We start from the raw sequence: 21,789 nt of genomic DNA, 5'->3' as shown, positions 1-21,789 counted from the left end.
GGAGTGCACAGACTTGTACACTGTGGGAAACAAAACAACCACTTCACAAGCACACAGCACAGCGCAGGAGAGCCAACACCTTGGGTCAAAAGTCAGCAGTCCACCGACATCTCAAGGACAAGGGACACTGGGAGGAGGTGGTCTGCAACACCACCTATCAGCCACTTACAACGCAGTCCTGAGCTCCTTTCCCAGGCGGCTTAACGCCCATTCACGCCATGACTCATGTGACCCTGACGACTCACATGACGGCTCACCTAACCTCAATGACTCTAAAAGTGTGAACAAATACTGCAACAGAAGATGAATGCCTGGGCCTCCCCACCAGCCAGCTAGAACTGAAGAAGCCTCTCGGATGAGAGGGGAACGTCTTCTAGAACCACAAGCAAGTCCAGCTGTCTTTACGAAGCACTGCGAAGTGCCACGACCTGGATCACACAGTGTGATGCGAAGTAACAGCTAAAGGTGTGAGAAACTGGCAGAGCTACTCTCTATTTTTTTTTTTTTTCGTTTTTAATGCAGCATTTTGTAAGGCTGCTCTTTTTTTCCCTTGTAATTTAAGCTCAGACCATTTCTCTGTAATATCAGCCTCAGTTCTGCCTCTCTGTCCTCCAACAACTTCTCTTTTGGTCGTTGACTGTTCCTGATTAAACCCTCATTTGTGCTGGCATCATATGAGGGGAAATCACAACACAGGTGCTGTACGCTTAAGCTGATTTGAGATAATTAATAAATTAATTAATCAGAAACGGGATTCTTAGAACCAGGAATGTTTTTTTAATGCTCAGGATCTTTTATGAATGAAACTGAAGCACCGTCGGAGGTGTAAGAGCATTTTTAGAAATGAGGCTGGGGCGCCCCTGTCTCTCTCTGTGTCTCTGGTGTGGCTGTTGCAGTCCCCCTCTCGCCCCCACACTCCTGGATCCCTGCTGATGAGGCACACCTGCTGAACCTGCCCTCCTGCTGTCCATCAGCTCATCAGCCTGGCAGCATTTCAAACACGACTCCTCTCCCACTCGTTGCCGGATCACGGCTTCCGCCGCAGTGGTAGTTATCCTCCAGGCTCACTCGGTTTGTGTTTCTACTGGTTATTTATCTTTTTGTTTTCGTTTGACTAACCATTTTTTTCTGCGTGCCTCAGGATCGCCTCACATCTGCCTGCAATCCCTGCACCTCTCTGGCTCTATAGCCGTCTCCGCTTCACTTCTCTTTCGCCTGTGTCTTCAGTAAACCTTCTTAAAGCTCAGCTTGTCTCCTGTGTCTGTGTTGAGCATTTGGGTACACTTTGCAAGACTGTAACAAAATGATCCAGGCAGAAATGGGCCCAGCAGACATCAGTTTCCCACTGGAGGAGGTGGGATGAGCCACGGATTATATTTCCTTTTGTTTGAACAGTTCCATGGACATCAAGGATAAGCCGAGGGCCATAACCACCTTTAGAAATTGCAATCAATGCTAAGCCCTGGTTTTTGGAAGCGCCAGGCATGTGTGAACTGTTATCGGGGACTGATAATGTTAGACCATACTGGCCCCTGGTTCCCGTGCTGCGTTTGCCACAGTTTCTGAGTGAGCTACCCTCCAGCCTGCTAGCTTTCAGCCAGCCTCCATCCAGTTTGCTGGCCGGCAGTCTGCACCTCAGCCTGGTCGCATCCAGTCCGTTAGCCTCTAGTCTCCATCCTGGTCTGCAAACCTTCAGGAAGCCGGCTGCCAGCCAGCACAGGGATCAATTCACCGCCAGCCTCCTATGCAGGGCTGTCAGTGAATATTCTAGTTTAAACTATTAGAAAAACAATCTGAGCGTGTCAGCGGCAAAAACAAACACTTTAAGAGAGTGTGGTGACGGTGAGCAAACAGTACGTTGCAGCCTGTTTTGTGGGTGCTCTTGCTCAACACTGGACCAGTTTCAAAAATTGTCGGCTCCATTAGTCACTTGGACACAAAAACATGAGAAAATGGGGTCCAGATTCAGATCATAAGTGACCAGAGTTTCTTCTGTTTGTCTGGAACACTGCTCTGTGGAAACTCTGCATGCAAACGTCACTTTCACTGATAGATAATGAAATGTAGGTAAAGCCGATATGAGTGAATCATTCAATAACATCGTATAAGACACTATTTGTTTCTTTGTAATGTGTTGGTATGGAGATCTTTTAAAAGACTAAAACTTTATGTTGAAATAGTGGTTTGCCTGCTTATGACAGTAATATGCGAACATTATTCATTGCATGTTTAGTTTGTGCATCACTGTGTCATTGTGGTCATTCTATCATTAGTCATTAGTGCTAAATGTTTTGACACCCATAAAAAGTCATTGCCTCGTCTTCTGTATCTCACTCTGTCATTTTATGTTTCCGATCCCCCTTTGCCTCTTTTCACCTGAGTTAAAATTCATTCTTTCCTCAAAGTTAATTGGTGCGTTAAATTATCTTGCCTGATCAACAAGAGCACTGTTTTATTTTGTTGACTACAACATTATATTACTGGATGAATAATTACAGTGTTGCCTGTAGTGATTGTTATTGACACCATATGTTCACAAACAGGGCTAATTTTTCCCCCACAAGTGTCAGTGTTATTTTTCACGGTACTGTTGGGTTATTTACCCAAACTAAAATATGGCATGTGTGTGAACTGCAACAATTTTCTCTGGCATGTCACTATTTGTTACTGATTGCTCATACTCTATATGTATCTTTTCAGTTTTGAACTTCATGTGAACATGAACATTTTGTACAACTAACAGTAAATTTGACCGTTTTAAGTTAAACCTGAGCTTTCATGTGCAACACTGGGTCAAAAAGCCTCAGTTTGGTAAATAACATGGTATATGTTGGCGCTGTATTGACTAACCCAGTCATTTCCAGTGTGTAGAAAAACACATGTAATTCATACTGAGTGTGGAATGAAAGGTTTTGTACCACTACATGTGTTTACAGTGACTGAGAATACTGTATCGTGAGCAGAAGACTCTCAGGTATCTGCCTCTTTGTTAAACTTGTTTTCTAAATTAGCATCACACGCAAGATCTACAGTATATTTGCATAATCATGTATAATCAGATGTTCAATCTGCATCATTTCAAACGAGAAACATATCCAGCAAAGAGGGTACAGTGAGCATTAATTTTCTCCAAGGTATTTTTTTTTATATATTTTCATTGAGGAAAGGGCATCACAAAATAGCCTGGGAGATTGATGTGGAATGCCTTTACTGAATTTAGATGAACTCTAGCGAGAGTTCGTCCGTTCTCTAAAGTTTGCCAGTTTTAAAGGTCAACAGCTCCTGTGCTTCTCCTGGTCTGATTCCACGATGGGAACTGAGGGCCATTTCTTTACATAATAGACAGCTGTAGGACACTCACAGCACTGCCACTTGGACTTGAACTCTGATAAACCAGTTGATGGATAGTGGTGTCAGTCAGGCATGAATAGGCCCCAGGATGCACCTCTGCACTCTTCTAGAAGCTGGGCACTGACATCAGCATCTATATGCCACACTGTGCACTATCCTTCTCCACAGTCACGTCGCAGTGCCTCCGGTCAACATTTTTACACTCTAAGTACGCATGTATTATTTGAGCGATACCGTGCTGCAAATCTTGCTGTAGATAAAAAGTCTGAAGATAGTATCAGATCAGTTTGTACACTCAAAATAGAGATGAAATGCGTCCTAAAAAGGGTTGGTTGAAGATGTGTGTTTTAGAAATTACCGTGCATCTCCGGACTTGCTCTTTCACTTCAACAAACCAACAGTCCTGTAGATGAAAATAAATGTGCCAAGTGCTGTGGAAAAAGCAGAGCTATCCTCTCCACTGAAGTGTAAGGCTGGGGGTTGGGTGCGCTTGCTGCAAGCGCAGCATGTGTTGCTCCAAAGATTCCAGCTCTGTTTAACTCTGCCTTTTTGAAACAATCTGAACTTCACCATAAAAAATACTTAACTTGGGTTTGTCATTTTGGTGGTTCAGGGTGCCATTTTTCACCACTTCAGCCTCATTATTTTTCAGCTTCTGTAACTTGTTCCCAGAAATAGAGAAGTGCAGGTTTGCTTGCATCTACAGGGCAAAAACTCACACATTCATGTTTGATGGCTGACACCAGTGCCACTTTTTTATCAGTCCGTCTATCACATCTGCCCCGCACTTTGGAAGAACGAGACTGGAAGACAACAACTGGGCATATTGTGATGAAAGGGACCGTTGATGTTCATGGTCCCCAGACAGATGACTCCTGATCTTTTTAGCGAGCCTGTGACCTTTTTTTCATCCCAAAGTTTTCACTTAGAGACACGAAATTTTAGAAGAACGGGAGACTGTGGAGAAACTGCCTGAGCACATTAATGCTCCTCAGAGGATGGACCCTTTTCATTCCGAGCTTCTGTGCCATGCTCAGGCCAAAATGTCCACTCCAACTCCAATTACATTTTTAGCCCAAATGTTGCAGCGACAGACACAGGTGGATGCTGGTATGTAGTGTAACTTGCAGTGACTTCATTTTTGCACTTCACAACAAAAACAGAGCAGCATATGTTTGCTCTTTAGACCACCAGAGGTCCGTTTCACAAAGCAGGTTTACTGAAAACTCCGAGTATGTTAACCCTGAAATGAGGGAAACTCTGAGTTTTCCGTTTCACATAGGAAGGTAAGTCAAACCAGAGAAAGAGGGGTAACTCAAGCCTGTTTCACAGACAGAGGTAAGTTAAACTCTGAGTCAGTTACCGCAGTAACTGACTCTATGAACCTAACCTGGTCGGGACCAGGTTTTACTCAAGGAACCTCGAGTTTCTCTGTGTCTCCGCCCTCTTTCAACCACACACCGTATTTCACTTCCTCATTCATTCATTCAGTCAGCAGACGAGTTTTGGCATAGTTCTGCCGTCTGTTATGAAAAAAAAATCATTAAAAATATCAGTCAGTGGAAGTCCATTAGGCACAGTAGGTGGTGACTTTTTTCGTTAACATGGCATGTTAACGTCTTTTGATCATGATCCCGTGGATGAAGGTGCAGCGATACTGCGCAGAGAATTAAATATTCGTCGGGAGATAGTTATCAGACCACGATGTTCTTGCTTTTCCAGACTTATCGGTGTTAGGCCACCACCCGTTCTTCGTGCATCTGCCTTCTTTCTGTTGGCTGAGTAAAAGTCTGTGTTAGTTTAAATATAGGCTTAATTATTTAACATAACATGATATAGATGAGAACACTTTTTTCATTTTTAAATTTTATTTCATTCGTTAACAAAAACCAAAACATTATATGAACACAATATAACCAATTTTACAATGAAAGGGAGCCACTTAATATTTACTTTACAATGTAAAACATGATCAAAATGAGGTAGCTACCTCCATGAGATCATGCAGAGGTCTTACCTGTTTCAACCATGTTTTTATATTTCATTTTAAGCTGCTGCCAAGTGCGCTTCTCCCCCGCGGGATTGCACCTAAATGAAATAAATTAAAAGGCAACCATTCAAGCAGTTTTGCCCTGTAATATTATTGTGATTTCAAAGGACTACATTTATACTCACGCATTGACCCGAGCAGCAATGTTCTCCCACGCCGTCTCCCTCTCCTTCGCAGCTGCAGCGGTGTTGGACTTCCGTCTAAAAACGTGTTCATATTCGCTGTATGAGCGCATTAAAATGTCTAATTTCCAGTGGCGTGAAGTACGCAGCCTTCCGCTTCCCCGTTGCCATGGTGACTCCTCAAATCGGGGTTCCATTGATGCTGTCTTTTTAAAGTTGCGGTGCACGCGCTTAACTCGAGGTGAACCTACTCTGAGTTAATCAAACTAACTCAAATCTGCTGTTGTGGAATCGAAAACTCAGAGTTTCCTATCTCAGAGTTGATCAACTCAGAGTTCAGGGTTACACTCAGAGTTTGTTGAACCTGCTTTGTGAAACGGACCCCAGCTCATTTCTCTGCTGCTAATAGTACAGCTGCTGTAGACAACAACGACGGAGAAAGATGTTCTTCAACTTCACCACCTGTTTGCAGAAGCCCTCCAGCACTTTCACAAAGAACCACACTAAATGACTAGGTAAAGATAGTATATTTGTCATGTTTATATAAGAATAAAAGTGCAATAGTAAATCAATCTGTTAGCTGAATTATATTGCATTAAACTTCTGAAAAATACAAAAAGGAAATACTAAAACCGTAGACATGAACAGATACTGCACTAAATGTCAATGAGCCTCTCACACAAAGCTAGTGATACTGAGAAGCTTTTACTTGTACTTAAATTTGATCATTTACATTAAAATAAGAGTTTTGCTTTTCTGCTATGGAAGTGTAACGAGGTGCTGGAACAGGATTTTGAGCATTGTGAGACTTTCCATGAGTCTTTCCGTTGACAGCTTTACCACTCAAAATATGCTCAGTGCCTTAGCAGCTCAGCCAAAGTTAAGTGGGTTTATTGCAGGTTTTTTCAGAAATGCATGCCTATGATAAAGTACTATGCATTTCAAAATAATACTATGCATCAAGTCTGTAACATTCACATAAAAATATGTATTTGATTCCACTAACTAATACTTGCCTGACAGATAACGTATCACCATTATGAAAAATGTTATTTATAATGTCTATGCAGAGATTTATTATGAGTTCACAGTTTCATTAGTGACACCAACTAGAGGGTACTATTAGAAAGATAATTGCTGCATTGTCTATCAAGGTAATTCTGACTCCTGCAGGGAATTCAATCATGTAACATGATTTAATGAGCTCTACATGCGCTGCCCTCACATACAGTACATAGTGACCCTGGACTTAATGTGACTCTTCATGTTTTTTTTTCAGCATTAGTATTTAATGTTCATTGATGCCATCTTTACAGCCATGTATCAAAAACTTAACTGTGTTGAGACTCTTTCTTTTTTAGTTTATTGGCTGGATTTAATTAGAATTCTCATAGGTAAACAACCAAATTGGTTGTTTTTAGATGCTCTCCATAATGATCCAATTAACCTTGCCAATTGACCCTAAGCCTCCTCTCGGAACAGCAACTGTCAAATCATAGCTTAGCAGCTCTAACTAAGCACCAGCAGGCCTGTCAAGCTTTGCATTTCATTACATGCTGATGTGATGTGCATCAGGAAGAGCAACACTATCTCAACAATTTGGAGGGTCCACACATCCACTGTTTGTGTATATATCAGTCTGTGAGCCACGGTGCAGCTATATCCGCATTTAGAGTCATGATGAAGTAGCCCTACACTGACATAAACAGTGCTGCTCCCTTGTACACATGACATGGATCAGCAGCTGGTGAGGTTGCTGATGTTATGCCTTGGACATGTAGCCTTAGCCTCAGTTTTTTAGCATGTTGACATGTATGCAGCCATCAAGTACATATTTTAGTAAATCTGCCACCGTAATTACTCCATGTACAGTGTGAGTATTGAAGACTTGACGGGTGTAGCAACAATAACAGGAACTTCAAACGTGTATTTTCTGTTCACAACTAAAACCATCGCAGATCGCTATCATTTTTTTAAAAACCGGTGGGGGCAGCCTCTTCTCATTACAAACTGCTTGAACAACACTGGCTGAAATCCTGCAATATTTAAGAGTTAAATTCCAGTTTTGGCAGTCAGTCTGTTTTCATCTGCCAAATTGTCACTTACAAAAATCCCATTTCTTCCTTCTGCTGTACAGTACTTCCATGTTTAATTGGAAATACTGACATTTTGAAGGAAACGGCTTAAAGATGGAAACGGCTGGCTTCTAAACATTAAGATATGTCAAATAAAGCAGCAAAGAGAATTTCTTTTCAAAGGATTGGCTAAATGAAGCAGCAGAAAAACATTGCCAATTGTGGAAACTAGGGCAGAACTTATTGAGCCTCAGAACTTCAAGCTCTGATAAAAGGTTTCCAAATGACTTGGTTTGTTTTGCTGCATTTCTGTCTGTGAAATTAACTTGTGATGATAGTGTCATCCAATTACCCAAAAAGTTTACAAGCAGTGCATCCCAGCATATTTTAAATTAATTGGACTCATAATAAAGACCAGTGGCTGTTTGGGTGTAACCTCTGAGCTGACCATTATGTGATGTTAGCTCAATGGTGTCCCCAGAGAGAAACTGCCTCTGTAATTAATTTACTACAGCTTCAAAAAGAGTTGTGAAAAAAGCCCTCTGGAGTTGTGGATCAGTGCTCCTTTAGCTCCTCAACCCTCCGTGGGGCTGTATCACTGTAGTCTGTCTTTGCCATGAAACTGGGCATGGTTTTGAGTGGGGTTGGCCCTTTGAGGGCAGATAATCGTCCCCTCTGGTATCATACCAAACACAGCTGGAGCCGGTCACTGGATAATATTCGGTCCCTCTCTTCCTCTCAGTTTTATTTTCTCCCACTGGCGAAGACAGATGGTAGAACAGAAACTGGCAGTTTTTAGCCTCAGTAGACATTGTGTAAATACTGAAATGACACCTCACATTAGCTTGGTGGAAGAAGGTGTCAGAACAACACAATAATGTCAGCGCATTAATGTTGGTCAATTCCACACCTCACAGCGTACATTCAGTGTTAATATTGGCTTTTTAAAAAAACATAACCAAGATCTGTAGTCATCTCACCTTAACCACACCTTAACAATTGTTTATTTCAGTTTTCCCCGAGCCTTAACCTTGCACATATGTAAACATTTCACAATTTGTCAAATATCTCAAGAAGCTGTAACGTTCATGAAAGAAAGGTCATGAGGTATCCAAAATTATAAGGGTTCATTCTCTGGGAATGAATGTGAATGTGCTATCTGAAGGCAATGCAGCTTTTTGATGAGGAGGAAAGGAAAAAGGAGTCACTACACTCATTACAATTTCAGAATTCAGCACAAGGCGCTGACCCCATCGATTAGATGCATTTTAGGGATACGGCTACATAAACAGGAGCTGGACAGAGATCCCACAAGAAAGCCACAGATGGGACCTAAACGCCGGAGGTAGTGGGGTGATGGAAGGGCGACGTGGCATACACTGCAATCACAGTAAATGATGGATGATCCTGCCAAACTCGTAAACAATCCTGCAAGCAACTCCCAGTGGTATCGCTGAATAATGACTGAGAGGTGGAACTCCAGTGCGATGATGTCTTAAAAGGATAATCGTTTTCCTTCTCAAACGAAAAGCTTCATTAGTATTAGTCTAGTATTAGTAGAAATTCTGGTCAAGTGAAAGTTTTTGTTTCATGGCAGTGCTCGACGAAAGGTCAAAGGGTCATTGAGAATAACCCTTGGGGAACTGTGAATATCCACACTTATATTCATGATAATCTGACAAGGAGTTGTCCAGTGTATGGGCCTGCTGCATGCAGAACAATAACAGGATGGAAAATTCTTCAGAGACAAAGCTTATCCGTAACACCCAACAACAACAACAAAAAAAAAGACAGAGTGGGGATCAAAACAACTCTGGAGCTTGTTTTTGTAGAGCTCTCGAGTCTTTGAGCCACTGCAGGGTGAGGCAGTTATACTTCTGAGAGGCTGACGGCAGAGGAGACGTGCTATGTCAGGTTAAGATGAAAATGACAGTGAGCTGCACAACCTCAAACGCGGCCTTGGACTGGAAAGGTCAAGTCGTGGTTGTGGGGGATCTCATTGAAACCAACAGGTGTGGGAACCTCAGTTGCCCGGCATTGATGCTGACTGTCCATAGATGAGTGATCATCAAAGGAGGAGGTGAGCTGCCCTGACCACTGGGAGAGACTCTGAGGATGTGAGTGACAGAGGATGGAGAAGCATTCTCACTACAAAGCTTTCCCTGTAAACAGTAAATGTCTAAAAACAACTAGACAGATGTTAGATATAAGCAGTGTCCTTACATTGTCCAACAATGTTCAAACCCAAAAAAATCTATAATTTTATTATATTTATTATTTATTTATTTTATTATTTATTTAATTTTATAAGTTAATGCCTGTCAATGGCATCATATCCCCTTTACCTCCTCTATTGGCTATAACTTCCAGGGAAACACAGGAAGTATCAGATGATTGGTCAGAGAGCGAGGGGGGAAGTGGGGGTACGTGACTAATTGTAAACTTAAAGTACATAACCTCATCCATGAACACAATTTCTCAACTCACATGATCCCTCACTACTTCCTGATGTCATCAAACTCCGATTTTGATTTCATTGTTTTAACTGAGAGACCCCTAGCCACAGATATAATATCCTGTGTCTTTCAAGGTGCTAAATAAACAACACAACCGAAGTCACTTGCAGCATTCAGCTTTGTAAGCTCTCATTAGCATAGTCACAGGAACTCAAATCCGAGAAAAGAATTGGCATATGCAAATGCAAACAGCTAAGATTAGCAGGTTAAGCTTAGCAAAGTAACAACACATCATATGCTGACATCTGTGAGTCTAACAGCTGTCCTCAAGAAGAATGTTTTAATTAGAGCTCAGTCCTACAGATTCATTTTCCTCCCAATCATTATCAATAAGGAGAGATCAATTGGAAATGGATCTAAATATTGATGTGGTAAATAAAGGTTTCAGCAATTAGACTCTATTAACACAAAGCATCTTTGTACACTGATAAAAAGGATTCCCCAGAGTCAATACACTGATGGTGGTGGTGGTGAAGTAAAGCCAGTAAGTGGAAAATTGAGCCTCTCAGCTGAATCTCAATCTGAAGATCATGGTGCTGATGGGGGGAGGTAGAGGTTTTGCTCTAGCGGGTCTGTGAGAAAGGATAACAAAGATATTTATAGAGCAGCACCCAACAGCTGATTGGTTCGTGGAATGTGAGAAAAAAGGTTATTGGGCAGATATGATGTGGGAGGCTTTTGTGAAGAGGAGCTCCACCAACATGGGGAGGTGGAGGACAGTGACAGAGAAGCTGGGAATGAAGATTGAATGAAGAAAATGGACTCTTCTTATTGAACATTTGCCAAAGCTTCATTTGTGGTCCTCCTTTTACATCATAAAGCTTAAACGTATTTATGGTTCACCTCTGAACTTTTGACTCGTCTTTTACCGGAATTATTTATCATTTATGACATTGAAAAAACACACAGTATGTGAATGAGTATGTGAGCAGTCTTTTCACATATCAACACAGTTATTTACAAAATGAAATAATAAAAAAGTTTTTTTTGTTTCTTTATAATATATAATCTTCTACATCTCCTTTTGCATTCATGCTACTATTGCTGCTGTCTGTAACACCCAAATTTCCCCGGAAGGGGATTAATAAAGTTATATCTTATCTTATACATAGTCTTCACTGTAAAAATTATAAATGGCATATAGATTGTGTATAATCCAGTGATAAATATGTAGAGCACGTATTAGGTAAGTACAGCACGACTTTAAAAAAAGCTCCAAAATCAGACACCTCAGAAGCACCTGAATGTCAGACGTAACCAGACACACTGCCGACACTCTCCTGCAAATCAATTAACGAGCTCATCTGTAGTTTAAAAGCATTGACCTGCAGCAGCAGCTTTGCTACTCGTTTAAAGACTTGTGTTGCTGTTGACGGACAGCTGATGAGGACTGGGGGAAAAGTACTCAAAGTTTCGGCTACTCTCGCTTTGGTTGGGTGGCATTGTGTTTGATAAGCATCCTCACTTCTTCCCTAACAGAACAAGGCCTGTCATTGTTATGCACAACAGGACTTATCTGAGAAAAGCTCCTTGAGAATGTCTGTAGCTCGACAAAATGTGGTTGAATTCCACATATCAGAACAATCAGCTATTCTCTGAGGTGTAGCGGACAAAGTGGATTTTTCTGGGATGCATGTGGTGCAGAATATCCTCCTATTTCATAGTGTTCTGGCGAGATGGCGGTCCTGTTGTGTTGCAACGGGTTGCAGCATATCCATTACTTCCATGGTTACTGAAACCTTCTCCTGAGAATATGGCAACAGGCTACTTTGTAGTAGAGTGGAAAGACAGTCCAGAGAACATTCGGATATTTCAAGGTGACATGAAGATGTCTGTTGAGGTGGTGCCAGTCCCACATTGACACCAAGTGTTGCTGCATGCTGCACTTCACATGAGTAATAATGTGGTACTGTCAAATGATGAATTAGTTTATTTAAACACAAGATACTTGTGCTCAAAAAGAGGATTCATTCTCAGTGAAGAACCTTGGAGCCCTAATCTGCCTCTATACATGCCAAAGAGCAGTGATTCATAACACGTCTCTGGGGGTCATCAGGTGGACACCTCCCTTTAACAGTGTTTCGCCTACTTAGTCCCACTACACCTCCAGGAGGCTAGGCTGTGAACTCTGGCGCCCCAAAGTCACCCCCCCAGTGCCAGTTCACACTGCTCCTACACAATCCAAACAGCACTGCCACGTTCAACTGACCCAGAGATGCTCCAGGTAGTGGCCAGTACCAATGCTACCATTTAGCTAATGCTCATGCTAAATGCTAACTGCTAATTGCTTAGAATAACAGAAAAGGACAATACAGCTAGATTCACCTATACTGTTAATGTTAACTGCTAGATGCCAATGCTAACTGCTAGGATACTATCATACTACCACTGCTTTAGCTATTGTTAGCTGCTACAATGCTACCACAGGCCTAGATGCCACCAATAAAAGCGGGATGGGAATACAAACCCTGGTTCGGGTAGGGGGTAGAAAGTAAAGAGGTAGAGTCAAAGATGAAAGTAGGGATTGGATACAGACCCTTGTTCGGGTAGGGGGTAGAAAGTTTAGAGGGTGCTGAAGGTGGAGGCCTAAACCACAGACTAGATTTAACAGCCTCTTCTAACATTTCCTTTAAGAAGCAAAAAAAACAGGAAAACAACCAAAAAGATCAAAAAACAAGCCAACTCTGTATCTTACAACACAAACTCGCCTGAACAGGCCACATGGTCCCAAAGAGAGACTCTAGCTGGCCACACCCCCACCTTATCTACACTTCCTCTTCCTGGATCTCTTCCTATTGGGAGAGCGAGAAGATGGGGCGGGGAAAGCAGAGCAGAGGATGATGAAGATGATAACAATGAATTTCCAGCCATCTTCTAATGTCTACATCATAATCATGGTTGCAAGTGCAACACACTCTACAGTTTTGCTGTAGTCCTCAGCCATTAGTTCAAATATTGTTATATTTTATGCCAGTGTGAGCCTACAGCTGGAATTCTGCTTCTCCAAATATAGATGTTAATGCCACTGGGAATCTATGCAGTGAAGGGCTTTATGGGTAACTGTATGGTGGAAGAGGCGCAGAAAGAAGCTGAGCAAGTTATTTATTGATTTCCCGCCTGTCGGGAGGCGGCTTTGAAATGAACACAAAAACAAGTGTGCTACAAAGAAACAGCCACGTAAATGCATCCGAGCAACCTCTGTGCGCGTTCGCCCACGTGCAGCCTGGGGAGGCATCATTCCACCTTAAGATTAAAAAAACCAGTGGCATAATTAGAATCAGTATGAACAGGCGCCTTGCTTTATCCCATCCTGTTTTTAACCCACAAGGAATTTCAAGTTTAGGAATAAGTTTGGAGTGATCTGGAAAATGTGGCTGTTGTTGTAGGTGGTGAATGTCAGTAATTCAAATGCAAAGTTAATCTGTAATTTAGTTGTAATATTTATGACATATAACTCCAGAACATCCCTCTAATATTTAATGATAAGAATATACTGTACACAACATGGCCATGTGGGCACCCAAACATTACACCCATACTGCATGTGATTGTTTAATATCTCATTCTAAAAGCCAGGGGAATTCATCTGCAGCTCCAACAGCCTCCACTCTTCTGGTTTCAGGCTTTTCATAAGATTCTGGAATCTGGCTGCAGGGATTTGCTCTCATTCAGCCACAAGAGCATTAGTGAGGTTGGGCACTGGTGTTGGGTGATAAGGCCTAGGCGTCAATGGGCTTTAGATCAGGGCTCTTTGAGGCCGTTTAAGTTCCTCTGCGCTCCACTCAGAAAAGCATTCATGAAGCCGCTTTTTGTCTGCTGTCATGTGGAAACAGGGATGAGTCTTCCTCAAACTTCCACAGTCAGGCAGCACACTGTTGTGTGTCTAAAATAATGCAGTATGTTGTAGCATTAAAATTTCTAGCCCAAACTGCAAAACACAGCCTCACACCTAATACTGCATACTCAAGACTAAAAGACTGAATGAATGTGCACATAGTTTTGGCCAGTGTATATTTTTAAATCTACTGTATTGTATATACATCCAGTATTTGATCTAGCTAAAACAGAACCACGGCAACGCATTAATGGACCTGCGAATGACTGCAGTGCATCCATAGTTGCACACGGGATGTTATGGGATCCACAGAGGCCCTCTCTCTGCTTCTAAGTGGATTTTCTGTGTGCTCCATTTTTGTGAGGATTGTTTATTGGCAACCCTCACCATCTCAGCAGTTCCAGCTGTGATAGATGAGCCAGGTGGCACACTCCATCCTCCGGTTGAGGAAAGAGAGAGAGAGAATTGCTGCTCCATCATTTCTCATGACCTTACATGCCTGATTATGCTGCTGCAGATCCCTGCCTGCCATTACTCTAACAAAGCAGCTTCATTTGCATAAACACACTTAATGATCACATTTTCTCATCAAGGTGTGGTAGTAGTATTGGAGGTTTATTCTGCAAAGCTGGCTTGACTTGACCAGTGGTCTGGTCTTTGTGTGTTTTGTTGTGTACTAAATGGCTGAGAATGTGTGTTGAATCCTTAATGCGCTATCAGAAACACTAACGCCAGCTACAAGATGTGATTAAGATGAAGAACTTGAGAGAGGCTTCTTGGATGACAAAGTGGTTGGGTTTTTGCCGATTCCTCCTCTGCTGCTGCTGACTGGCTGCCGGTTAGAGCCTGGCCTGTGAGATCAGATAACTGCAGGGAGGAGAGAGTCTGCCAATCAACAGCAGCCACCGACAGCACTTTGTTCTGCAGAGCTGCGATACTATAGAACTGACAGCATGGAGAGGAGCTATGATCCAGCCACATAATGAACCTGCTTCATAAATACAGTATATATTCTTACATTATGTGAATTTACACCATGGCAACACAGAATACTGCACCGATGACTGGCTGAAAGTGTGCACTGTTTTCAGATGACCTCACAGCTCTGATATAGCATCTTCATCAGTGTTCATTTACACCACCTGCATTTTTCTGCAATCAAAAATTACAATTCCGCACAAAGATATAAAATGCTGACCGGCCAGATTAAATGTATTACCAACATAACGAAGCTAAGCAGGATTTCCCTTGTGAATGGGCATGGATGTAAATAAAACGATATTCAGTAAGATATGGAATTAGAAAATGTTTTTAAGGTTATGTTCAAGTATGCTTACATTAAGACTTAAAGTTGAAGCTAGTCTGGATGTTTACTTTTCAGTATTCATCCAAAACCACCATCTTTCTCTGACCTGACAGTGTTTTAGTAGCAGTAGTCTGCTCCTGCTCTTTGTTTCCCAACCATCCTCCATGAGCAGCTTGCAGAGGATTGTTGCCAGTGAACATAGTCCAGGAAGCGGTTATATTTCCTCCAAAATGTATGTGACAAAAAGATATAGCAGTATATAAACAGAATTTCTAGGAGACAGTTTTTCTCTGGAGCCTTTTATCATTTCTGTCACTCGTCCATCTCTCACTACAGATACGCGGCCATTTTCTATTTTCCCAATTGACTAAAGCTACAGTGATCAATCAAGGTTTCCACAGTTTCACTTAGAGCTTTCCAGTTTATTGACATAAAGCTTTGGGAGGTGAAATCAATAAATCAAAACAACACCCGTTTTCTTCCTGCGCACTAGTCTTCATGAAAACTGTCATGTTCACTGCGCTGATCAATAATTCTGATGCCATTTCTGACATCATCCTGGTTAAGACACTGCGACTGACGCCAGCTCTGTCGAGTTTTTGACCTCTAGGAACTGTTTTTCTACGAGAGAGTCTCTCTTTTGTTCATCTCTTTTGTCCTTGTTCGCATGCAGGTGATGCGATACACACATCTGCTGGTGCTTTAACACGCTTCCACCGATCAGGGTTGCTGGGACTGCAGCCACTACTCAGGGCTGAAATTAAGTGTATTGATTCCAATTTACTGTTAATACTGTCCTAAAAAGATGCTAGAATTGAACATCAGTCAAAAATAAGATGAAGCACAGAACTCCTCGCGTTAACAATGCAGATACAACAATTATCTGTTATAAAAGTCAGGCAGCTATAAAAGAAACTAAAAATGATTTTAAGTAAGGTTACAATGAAGAGCTTTACTTAGCACACCTACTTTTTGTTATACTACCATTATTATGGAAAATGCAGCAGTCGATTTAAGTGTAATGTATCTGCTTAATTAATTTAAATGTGATTTGTTTCCTCATGACACATTAGGAGAATTCTGAAACTAAACCTAGGCCTTTGTGTTTAAAGTGTACCAATCGTTGTGCCATGGGACTGCCTGAGCAAATTTACCAGCGGGGTGGATCTAGGATTTTCCTAAATCAGGGGCCACCTAGGGGCCACGCTTTGCATGGCAGGGCCTTGTATTGTGCAGGAGGCCAGGGATCCTCCAAATAATACAACTCTGTATGTGACAGGTCTGAGTGAAAACATGTTTTGATGAGATGGACAAGAAAGAGTGCGATGCAGAGTGTACAAATCATATCTGCAAAGATTTTGAAATGTCAAAATAGGTGGTATGAAAAGCATGTCAGAAATATTTGGAGAGCATGGTGCCAATGCACACCCAAGGAACCGCGAGGTGAGCCGTGCAAGGCACCATCTGTCCTGGTGGAGGATTGGTGAGCGGTGTTCATAGGTGTTAAGGCATAATATGGCAGCAATCTGGTTCTTTTCCTGACAAACCCAACAGCTAGAAAACACCTCCGCTTCTTCTGCTCACTTTCAACATAAACTTATATCCCAAATCTGCTTTACTAAACATAGTCAGACACCTCATCCTGCAGAGGGGAACTTTCTGCTGTTCTTTTTTCTTTTCTTGTTCATTCACAGTTTCACAACTTCAGATCCAGGAGGGCTTGTTCTCTCTAAAGTCCTCTGAGATATGCCTTGTGATGAAGGCGTCTACTCTATAAATAAATCTCGACTTGACAGCTTTGTTTCTTTGTTCTCGTTTTAACTTGTTTTTATGTCCAGTTCCCCTCAGGGGTTGTGGCCACTTCTGAAACTGCTGCAAATTAATCAATGACTGTTATGTGCTGTAGAAACCATTTAGATGTGAGCTGTAATTTCATCATCATTTTTTTTTCCTAAAATGTTTGGGCTAATGTTATTCTGACCTATCAATAAGTGCAGATGTAAATAGCACATAGAAAAAGGCTTTGCTGCCAGTGGAAATGTCTCATATGCATCTGGGCAGTGACAAAAAAGAGACAAGAGAGCCCAAAGGAAACTAAAAGAATACCCACTGCTGATTCTGTGTGTAGCATGGAGGGGGCTATCAATCCTGTCAATCCTGTTGTACAATGACAAATGAAAAAACCTCGAACCTTGGAAGACCATGCTAAATGTTCGAGAGCAAGGAGCCACGGTCTCAGTTATGTAACAGGTTTACAATGGCTCTATGTAAACATGCTAGGGCCATTACTGATAGAGCGGCAATGCTCCATCAGTTAAAAATGTTTGCCCTTAGACGATATCTGGCATCTGAAACACAAGAAGGAGCACTGCTGAGAACGGCAATCTTTTATTCAAGTGTTGAGTCCCAAAGCTTAGTTAAAAATGACAAGCAATTTTTTGCTCACATGTTGTATGCCAGGCGTTTTGATAGATCATCAAGAAGACCCCACGCACAGTGTAATACAGGTGTGAACGCACGAGTCTGCACAGCAAGCACACAAAATCTTTCTGCCTCCCATAGGGTGACTGTGTCAGCAAGCGAACTGTGAAAATAGCCACGCTGTCCCCTGCAGACAGCAGCCAAAGTTAGACTAAAATTACACAAATTAGCCGTCATTCTCCATCAAAAGGAGCTCCAGCTATGTCAATTATCACTCATGCTCCCATTTTTTCATTCTTTTCAGACCTACTTCCATTACTTTTCATCAGTACAATTGAGTGGAACACTATGAAAGTCTTTGAGGATAGACTGTGCACCATTATCCCCATGTGAACAATTCATTGTCTCTCACCACTTTCTGTAATGCCAGGCTTCAAGTGTGACCATTCAAAAAAAGGTTTAAACACTTTTGCGCTTAGACTTGATTTGATGGTAGCATGCTGATAACTGATGCATACAGAGGCCTTAAAAGAAAGACAAAATCCCCACAATGAAGCTGAATAAAAGCACCATCATGCTGCGGTAATGCTTCCCTGATGCAAGCCCTGGAGGGATTGTGAAGGTGGGTGAATGAATGCAGCAAAACACCGACAAAAAACCTGAAGGAAAACCTGCTGCAGTCTGACAGAAATCTGCCACATGGGAGAAGATTTATTTTTGCAGCAAGTGCCCAGAAAGGAAGCCACACAGAAATGGTTCCAAAATAACAATGTCCACGCCTTGGAAAGGCCAAGCCAAAGCCCAGACTTCGATTCAAATCAGTGGCGGGACTTAAATTGTTCAATCACAGTCCTCACTACACTTGACTCAAAGGCAGAATGAGTAGGATTTGTCGGTTGCGGTTTGTAAACACAACATTTAAAGATGGCTCCTCCTCCCTAGCTCGCTACGTTTACAGTAAAATATGAAAATGCATGCAGAGGGAAGAGTATCTGCAGATGCAGGCGATTCCACACACTTCTAGTGGAACACTCCTGCAATTATTTGTTTTTGTGTTGCATATACAGCACGTAATTAATTCATCTGAAGAGCTGTTTTCCATTTTCTGTTAAAACGTGTCTCAAAATCATTATATATCCTCTGTGTCATCAGCTATACTAAAATATCAGTCACGCACAGTCTTATTTGGAAAATAAAATGTGTTTTTACAGAGAATCATAAATCCTGTGTGCAAAGATGTGATTTCTACTATTAGTATTATTATTTATGTGCAAAAGCAAATTATACTGAAATGCACCATTTTTCTAAATCACTCAGGATCTGACAGCAGCTGACCCTCTTCAGTGTCTCGATTTCTCTCAGTACAAAATTAGGGACATCAGACATGCTGCAGTGTAATCTCAATGGGTCAGGGTGAGGAGACACTGACATGCACAGGGCACTGTGCATCTGTCATCATGTGCTGCAGCATGAAGATTTAGGGAAGGAAAGAAGGAAGGAAGGAAAAGGATTCAAAGTAAGGACATGATTCTGAGATGACAATTAACTTTGAATGTTTTGTGTATGATCTTTTTTCATTCACACCTTGCTGCGCTTTAGGTGGATGAAAACTGACAGATTGTCAGTATGTTTGTGTCGTCTTCATTAGTGTTTATACCTGTCATGGAGCAACCGCAGCCAACGTCCTCCAACACAGTTGTTCTATTAATTTGTTGTTGTTTTGCTGTACTGCGGTATCAGGTGACAAATGGCAAACCTTGTTACAGTAATATTTCGGTTAATTGCAACGCCTCATAGTGCTTTATATATGAGGCGTTACTGCTTATGTTAATCACTGTGTATATGAGAAACTTAACTTGTCACATGAGGACCATATTCCCAGTATGAACATCTGTGCCTGCACAGCTGTGTCTGATCAGGCTGGAGCAAGTAATGCAAGACATAGTGGAGGCACAGCACCATGAACCAGCTTCTTCATCCACAGAGAGCAACCCCAGCTGCATTAATGGCTCAAAACAGCAGTAACAGTTAAGTGTTTCATTTCCCCATAAAAGGCCTTATCAATGCACAACTGCAGGCTGATAAGCCTCCATCATCAAGCAGCAATACAGTCACTTTCAAAAATAAAACCCAACATTTAAAGTGAAGAACGCGCCCATGTCTCAGATGTCACGTGCGTTTAAAGGCGACACAGCAGCGGGAGGAGCCATCATTACCGCTAAGTGCTGCATGGTGTGATGATGCAAACAGCTGTACTAATCTGAGCCCCGTCACCGTTTCGCTCATTCATCGCTCCCTTCTAAAGGTTAATTCAAAGGTTGCTTCAGTCTTACGTGATTCCTCTCCACAGTTGTGTTGTGAAAGATGTCGCACGGTGCGGCGCGATGCTGCAGGTCTTTTCCTCCTTCCTCTTGTTCTTTCACACTTGAGGTGTGAAACACTGCTCTGCCACCAAAACGGTATAGCTGTTAAATCATTTACAATGACAATAACAATTCACAAACATGCACTGAAACAAACAGCAATCATGAAACAAACATGCTGAATGCACAGGATTATTGTTTGATGACTGAAAGTTGTGGACCTGCATTTCAGGCTGTATCATGGGTCGGATGAGATTGATTACACTGACAATGTTTACATGCATAAAATATTACGGTTTTTGCCCTCAGACAATATTCCTGCTGAGCTGTTTACATGGCTAATGAAAATGAATATTCCACTAAAAATTCCCCTTTACATGCAGCCGTGCACACTCCAATTAACGAACGCAGCCTCCCTCTTTCATTCGTTCTGCCAGCTTCTTGAAAAGGTCGCTGTTGGAATGCACATCGAAAACCTGTTGATATTCAAGTCTATCATAATGCTTAAAGGCAGGCGTGTTTGTCCTTCCAGCAGCAAGGCTCTTCTTTTTTGCATGCATCTCTACCCCAGCCTTGGAAATTGTTGGCTGTGCAGCACACAGAGCTGACCATAAACTTTGGGCAAACTGCACAAACGGTAAAAAGACCAGCTGAGATGCATATTCTGAATGCATATACATCAACAAAATGTTCCTAAAGCCCAAGTCATATCGACAGCCTTAACTGAAAATGCTCCATTTGAAATAAGGCCCAATTTGGAACATCCAACAGAATATTCAATTTACATTTGGAATAATAGTGGAATGTAAACATAGTTGCTGTCAATTTGTGAACCATTTTCAACTGAAATTACACACATGCTTTGGTTTTTGCCTTTACGCCAGTGTTAAAAAAATGAAATACTTTGTCTCCTTCTCTCGCTGTCAAAGTCAGAAACATTGTCTCAGAGCTTTAGAGGGTGGCCAAGGCCACGGCGAAGGACGCTGTTGTTTTCCTGGTGGTGAAGGTGGAAGCAGCCATCAGCCCGCATCAAAGAAAGCAGCCGTTAATGACCCATCATCTCACGGACACTCTGTAACCTCCACAGAAACCACTCCTGGACACAAATGGGATCTTTTTGTTTTTTTTTAACACACAAGTCCACGCAGCTACTTTCACACATGTTAAAAAGTCTCTGCGTTCTGCAATCTGATAAACGCTCGGATCAAGATCGGGTCAGAGAATGCATGTAAACACTGATGTACCGTCTCTTTCCCTGTTTTCTTTGCTGTCGATGATAAGCCCCTATGTTTTTGTTTTTGGTGATAAGCGTCCATGTTTTTGTAATGAATCACTAACTGGTGGCCTCTGCTATCTGATTCTGTTTGGTTGCGAGAACAATAATGTGTTGTTCACAGCTGCGATGGGCCAGATTTGGCCACTATGTTTGAAAAGCGCGATGATAAAAGCAGGGTGATGTATCGCAGCTGGTTTGTGTGTGTCAGGTGACAAAGATAACGGCGGCCACATCCTCTCAGAGGACAATGTCCTCGTGCTCAGAGATAACAAAGGGATGCTGTCTCCAGCCTCTCTGCCCCATTATAGCAACCTGATCAGTCCTGCTGCAGCTCGAGGGGCAGCACAGGGTTCTCTCACCACTTTTAAAGCATCTTGCATTGTGCAGAAAACAGGCAAAGATGAGTGCACTGGGACACTGAGTAATTGCATAAATTCTATGAATGCTCTATAAGGCTGCCAGATAACATGTTTC

The sequence above is a fragment of the Chelmon rostratus genome, chromosome 13 (assembly GCF_017976325.1).
Source record: "Chelmon rostratus isolate fCheRos1 chromosome 13, fCheRos1.pri, whole genome shotgun sequence".
Lineage (NCBI taxonomy): Eukaryota > Metazoa > Chordata > Actinopteri > Chaetodontiformes > Chaetodontidae > Chelmon > Chelmon rostratus.
Note: the sequence above shows the minus strand (reverse complement) of the source record.